The 6,593-nt window shown below is 45.2% G+C and overlaps 1 long non-coding RNA gene across 1 annotated transcript in view; it reads right to left on the reverse strand.

Annotated features, from left to right (window-relative positions):
* Positions 1-4,967, reverse strand: part of LOC133256893 (uncharacterized) — a 47,283-nt gene extending 42,316 nt beyond the window's left edge. Inside the window, exon 1 of the long non-coding RNA XR_009739328.1 lies at positions 4,519-4,967. This is a non-coding gene — a long non-coding RNA (uncharacterized LOC133256893). The remainder of the gene's footprint in view (positions 1-4,518) is intronic.
* Between the last annotated feature and the right edge of the window lie 1,626 nt (positions 4,968-6,593).

Genomic DNA, 6,593 nt, shown 5'->3' on the forward strand with positions numbered 1-6,593 from the left:
AAGTTCTCTGGCCAGTGCAGAGCTTTCTCCCACTTTATTATTGAAAATACTATTACTATATTAAAGATGTAGTAGTATAGTAATAATTGCTAGTGTTCATGCATACTAAGTCACTTCAGTCGTGTCCAAGTCTCTGCGACCCTATGGACTGTAGCCCTCCAGGCTCTTCTGTCCATGGGGTTCTCCAGGTAAGAATACTGGGGTCTGTTGCCATGCCCTCTTCCAGGGGATCTTCCCAGTCCAGGGATTGAATCCACCTCTCTTATATCTCCTGCATTGGCAGGCAGGTTCTTTGCCACTAATGCCACTTGGGAAACCCCAACTAATGTTCATGGGAGTTATAAAACGCCAGACACTGAGTGAAGGTTTTCCGTGTTTTGTCTCATTTAATCCTCACAATGCCTCATCGAGCCAGCAGCTATCATTATGTCACCTTGGAGGCATGGAGACTGGGTCTGAGATGATATGTCCAGGTACTTATTCCGCTGGAATTCAAACAGGCAGTCAGGTCCCAGAGCCCATGCTCCTCGTGATCTTGATGACGGCAAGTAGTAGAAACAGTGTGCTGACACTGACGGTCCCAAGACTAGACTCAGCGTCGCTCCCTTCCTATCAGAGAGTAAAGGGAAAGGCATCCAGCTGAGGAGATGTGCTGCAGACGCCAAGGTCAGCACTTTGCGTCTTTCAGCGCACCATCTGACAAGTAAGTCCCCCCTTTCTAATGCTGTGACTGGGAGGGGAAGGCAAAACAGAAAGAAATAAAAATGCAATATTTCTTTCCCTACAGGTCACAAAGGAAAAGATTCTCTGAAAGTTGAGAAGCAGATGGTTCAGGGCAAAAATCAACAAGTTTGAAGTCTGGGATTAAAGACCAGATGCCACTACCCAACCTTTAGAAGCCTCTAGAGGGACTTCAAAGAAATGGCCCAAAGTAGTTTGTCTCCCTTCATGAAGAAAGTAGACTCAGTGTTCCATGACCTCTTTGCAGCCAGGTTCTCCCCCTACCAGACTGTTCTCTGGAAAACACTTTGGGAAATGAAAGTAATTTTTTAGGTGGCCAGGAACAGAGAAATCTTTAAAACTTAACAAAAAAATTGCATAGTTGATTTACAGTATTGTGTTAGTTTGAGGTATATAGCACAGTAATTCAGACATATATATTCTTTTTCAGATAGTTCCCTGTGCTATACATCTTTGTTGCTTATCTGTTTTATATAGAGCAATGCTGGTAGGCTGCAGTCCATGGGGTCGCTAAGAGTCAAACACGACTGAGCGACTTCACTTTCACTTTTCACTTTCATGCATTGGAGAAGGAAATGGCAGCCCACTCTAGTGTTCTTGCCTGGAGAGTCCCAGGGATGGTGGATCCTGGTGGGCTGCCATCTATGGGGTCACACAGAGTTGGACATGACTGAAGTGACTTAGCAGTAGCAGTGGATATGTTCATCCCAACCTCCTAATTTAATCCCTCCCCATCCTTTTCCCTTTGGTAACCATTAGCTTTTCTATGCCTGTGAGTCTATTTCTGTTTGGTAGATAAGTTCATTTGTATCTTTTTTTTGGATTCCCATATAAGCGATATCATATGATATTTTTCGTTGTCTAGCTTATTTCACTTTGTATGATAATCTCCAGTCCATCCATGTTACTGCAAATGGCATTATTTGCATCATCCTTTTTTGTATCATCCTTTTTATGGCCGAGTAACATTCCATTGTATACATGCACCACGTCTTCTTTATCCACTCATCTGTCAATATACATTTACGTTGCTTCCATATCCTGTCTATTGTAAACAGTGCTGCAGTGAACACTGGGGTGCATATGTCTTTACAAATTAGTTTTTTCTAGAGATATGCCCATGAGTGTGATTGAAAGATCATATGGCAATTGTAGTTTTAGTTTTTTAAGGAAGCCCTATACTGTTCCCCATAGTGGCTGTACCAATTTGCATTGCCACCAACAGTGTAGGATGGTTCCTTTTTCTCCACACCCTCTCTAGCAATTGTTATTTATAGACATTTTGGCCATGCTGACCAGAGAGAGGTGGTACTTACTGTACTTTTGATTTGCATTTCTCTAATAATTAGCAACGGTGAACATTTTTTCATGTGCCTGTTGGCCACCTGTATGTCAGGAACAGAGAAATCTAACCTCTTACGGCTTCTGTCAGTTTAGTTGCTTCACTGTGATGACTGATCAGACAAGTTTCCTGCAGGCACCAACTCCTCTCCCTCTGACCTTCACACATAATTCAGTTCACTTCTCTTTCTGGAGAGTTCTCTCACACACATACGTACCATGAGCTTTCTCGTAGCTCTTTATCTCTCATTTGCAGCTTCTCTCCCTTCCTTATCCCTTCTCACTCCATTTGTGAACCTAAGAACGATGCCAGCAATTCATCACTCCAAATCATGAGTGGTGCTAGAGACACACCTTTGTCAAGGAAAGATGGAGGTATGGAAGTAAAATTAAACATAAAATGGAAATTATCACTTCTGGAATTCTGGAACCATCCACTGAAACTTCAGAACCCCCCTTTACAAATAACTTAGGATCACCATTAGAGAATCTCCAGTTTGGAAAAGATCATAGAGGTAATCTGACCTGAGTGCATACATTCTACATCATTCATATGTTCATTGGAAAACAAAGCCAGTCTATCGTTGGTGCATAGCACTGGGACAGGTGACAAGTCAGACCTAAACACTGTCCTTAAGAAGCTTTGTATTTCAGAAAGGGAAAGTATTAGTTGCTCAGTTGTGTCCAACTCTTTGTGACCCCATGGACTGCAACCTGCCAGGCTCCTCTGTCCATGGCAAGAATACTGGACTGGGTTGCCATTCCCTTCTCCAGGGAATCTTCCCAACTCAGGGATCAAACCCAGGTCTCCCACATTTCAGGTAGATTCTTTACTGTCTGAGCCACCAGGGAAGCCCTTAGTAATTCAGGGGGACTAGAACCCACCCTGGGAAGGGAAGTGCAAAATTCTATGGCCCAGACTAGATCTCGTGGGGAGGAGGTCAGGAGAATTTTTTCAGAACAGGAGATTTTTGGACTGGTTCTTAAGGGAGAGGAAAATTCTCTTGGTTGCAAGTAACAGAAATACCGTTTAGGTAAAAAGGGAATGTATTGGAAGGTTAGTCGTGACCTTGGGAAGGGCAGGAGTGCTGTGGCTTCAAATGTTCTTAGGGCCCCCCCTACGTGCTCACTTGGGTGCTCTCTGCACATCAGTCTCATTCTCTCTTACAGCAGATGGGCAGCAAACTGGGCTGCCACACATTCCCCACCTCACGTGTTACAGCTGCACCACCAGAGACTGCTGCTGCTGCTAAGTCGCTTCAGTCATGTCCAACTCTGTGCGACCCCATAGATGGCAGCCCACCAGGCTCTGCCATCCCTGGGATTCTCCAGGCAAGAACACTGGAGTGGGTTGCCATTGCCTTCTCCATTGTGTGAAAGTGAAAAGTGAAAGTGAAGTCGCTCAGTCGCGTCCGACTTGTAGCGACCCCATGGACTTCAGCCTACCAGGCTCCTCCATCCATGGGATTTTCTAGGCAAGAGTACTGGAGTGGCTTGCCATTGCCTTCTCCTACCACCAGAGAGGACCCATTCTATTTCCTCAGAACCTGTTTGAAAAATCCTGGAGACCGAGGCAGGGCCCACCACAGAGCTGATCAGCAAGGGCTACATCACACACACATGGCCCTTGGAGAACAAACCATGCATTGGCCATTCTCAGAACAGGGACACTCTGGGGATTCAAACAACCATTCCATGTAGGGACATAGGGTCTTCCAAAGACTATCCTCCAGAGCAGGAGTCTCCTAAATGATTTACCAGCAGCAGGGTAGAAGCTGCCCTAAGGAGACTCTAGAAAACCAAGCTTCCAGCTCAGTGTTGTTCTATGTATACACTCTTTGCCCCTGGCTTCTTGCTTCACACATGCTTAGTTAGCACTAATTATAAGCAAATGCAAGGGCAGATCATGAGAGCGGAAAGACCCAGTCATTTGATCATGGTCATAATTACCAGTTGAATACACTGCATTCTTCTAAATACACTCTTTCGTTTGATTCTCATCACAACTCTGTAGGGTAAGTAAAAGTGAAACAGTGATGAATACCCTATTGAGCACATGTTACGTGCCAAGCACAAGTTTCTACTGTACAATGAAGTGAATCAGCTGTATGTATACACATATTCCCTCCCTCTTTAGCCTCCCTCTCTCCCCATATCCCACCCCTCTATGTCATCACAGAGCTCTGAGCTGAGCTCCCTGTGCTATACAGCAGCTTCCCACTAGACAGCTATTTTATACACGGTAGTGCATATGTGTCATTGTGTTCCACCCTCCCTTTCCCCTCTATGTCCACAAGTCTGCCCTCTACATCTGCAAGATAGTGACTCTTTTGACCAGCACTTACTGGGTTGAAGTCTCAGCTCTGTTGTATTTGCCTGTTGTCACAAGAGAAAAAAAAAGTCATGTGTATGAGCATACCAGGTGCAGACACTCACCTGTGTGAAGGCATTTCAAGGGGTCCGATTTGTAGAGGTCAAATATTGTGTCCAAGGTCACTCAGCTGGTAAGTGACGTGTTTGTTTCCTAGGGCTGCTCTAACAAATAACCACAAACCTGGTGGCTTAAGACAACGGAAATGTATTCTCTCACAGTTCTGGGGTCCAGAAGTCCAAAGTCAAGGGGCCAGCCGGACCACACTCCCTCCAGAGTCTCTAAGGAGAAACACTTCTGTCCTCTTCTAGCTTCTGGTGGCTTCAGGTGTTCCCTGGCCTATGACAGCATCACTCCAGTCTCTGATTCCATCTTCACATGACCTTCTCTTCTGCATCTGTGTCTTCTCCTTATTGGATACAGGACTCATCCTGCAGGGGGATCTCATCTCAGAAATCCTTAATGTATTTACATCTGCTGAGGCCCTTTTCCCCAATAAGGCCACAGTCACAGGTTCCTGGGGTTAGGAGGTGCTCTTATCTTTTTTTTTTTTTTTTTGCAGGTGGCACCATTTAACCCACTACAGCTGAGTAGCTGGCATTCAACCAGGCAGCCCAGCTCTAGAACGTAGCCTCGTAACCATAATGCTACTCCCTCTCTCACATGCTGACTTTTCCCAGGTGTCAAGAAAATGCCTGCTAAGTCCATCTGAGCTTTTCACAGATCATCGCAGGTCTGAAGGGCTCATTTTTCTGGGTTGATATCCTGTCCTTGTTTTGGAAGAGCAGCACGTGAAGTCCAGACTCTCCGACGCACGTCCTGATTGAGGAGAGGAAAAACAGCATATTGGGTTTCTTTTAAAAGAGGACTGAAGTCAACTTCGCAAACGTTAAAAGCTTATATATTTAAGAAATTTCAGGCAGAAGTATAAAACCTCATTGCCTCCAAACCACAGTTGACAGAACCACCATTGACAAAGAATTACTCCACGGGCAGTGAAAATCTGACAAAAAGCAGTGATAGTCCAAACGACGGTGTTAGGTCATTACCCAGACTCCAGCAGAGTGAGACTTCCACCATCGTTCCTCTGTGATGAGGGAAAACAGGTTTTGAAATGAAGCCTGCAGCTTAAGTGTAGAAAACTTAAAGCTGTAGACAATCAATATTGTCATTTAAAGGGTGAACTTTATTTCTTTTGAGGTAAAGCGATGAACCCAGGCAAAGAACTCACTCTATCAGATATGATTTGAAACAGCTGAAAAATAAACCTCTGACAATAAGATTTTAGGACAGAAACGCTGCCAGAGCTCTAAGTGCCTTCGAGAATAATAAAAAGAAAGTAAACAATGCCAGAGGCCAGACGAACAAAAGGAAAATTCTTACTTCGTTTGTTCTCATCAAATACCGGAGAAAAATAATCTGTGCTTAGGCAGTTCTCCTGGAGTCCAAATTCCTGCCCTGTGATCATCATTCTGTTTAAGCTCTGTGCTTTCAGGCTGTCATAAAATGCCTTACGCTGCTGGAAGGGGCCAAGATGGTTTTCGATCTAAAGCCACTGAGAGCCTCAAGGCAGATTCTAAAGGCCTTCACCACCTGAGCCGGGCCATCTGCGCTCTTCCTTCCACTGCTGTGACATTGTCTTGGCGTCTGACCCCTGAGGGAGAGCCGAGTCCATTAGTGGAATCCTCTTGCCTTCAGCAGCTTCAATTAGCCAAGAGCATGGCATGAAGCGGAGGTGCTGGTAATAGAAAACAACACATCATAGGAAAGCCCTCTGGATTAGGCCAGTAAGCAGAGGCTCATTCTGTCCAACACCCAGACCTGCCTTATGAACAAACTCACTGGTCAATGAGGGAATGAGGAATGGGTGAGTGACAAATTGGGTTGTTGCTTCTAAACGGAGCCTTGACTGAATCAACATGCATGTAGCGATCAGCTGACTAGCAGCAGGATTTTATTAACACTCGCTGTGCTGAAGCTTGCCGAGGAACACGGTCCCAGAGGCACATGTTGGGATGAGGACCTCCTGGTAACTTACTCCTTTGGATGGAGTCCAAGAGTGCCACGTGCCCTGTGGAATTCTACGCTGTAGCCGGGCAGGCTTCAGAGAGATTCCAGGGCAGTGATGACAGTACTTATT

Source organism: Bos javanicus, chromosome 11, assembly GCF_032452875.1.
Source record: "Bos javanicus breed banteng chromosome 11, ARS-OSU_banteng_1.0, whole genome shotgun sequence".
Lineage (NCBI taxonomy): Eukaryota > Metazoa > Chordata > Mammalia > Artiodactyla > Bovidae > Bos > Bos javanicus.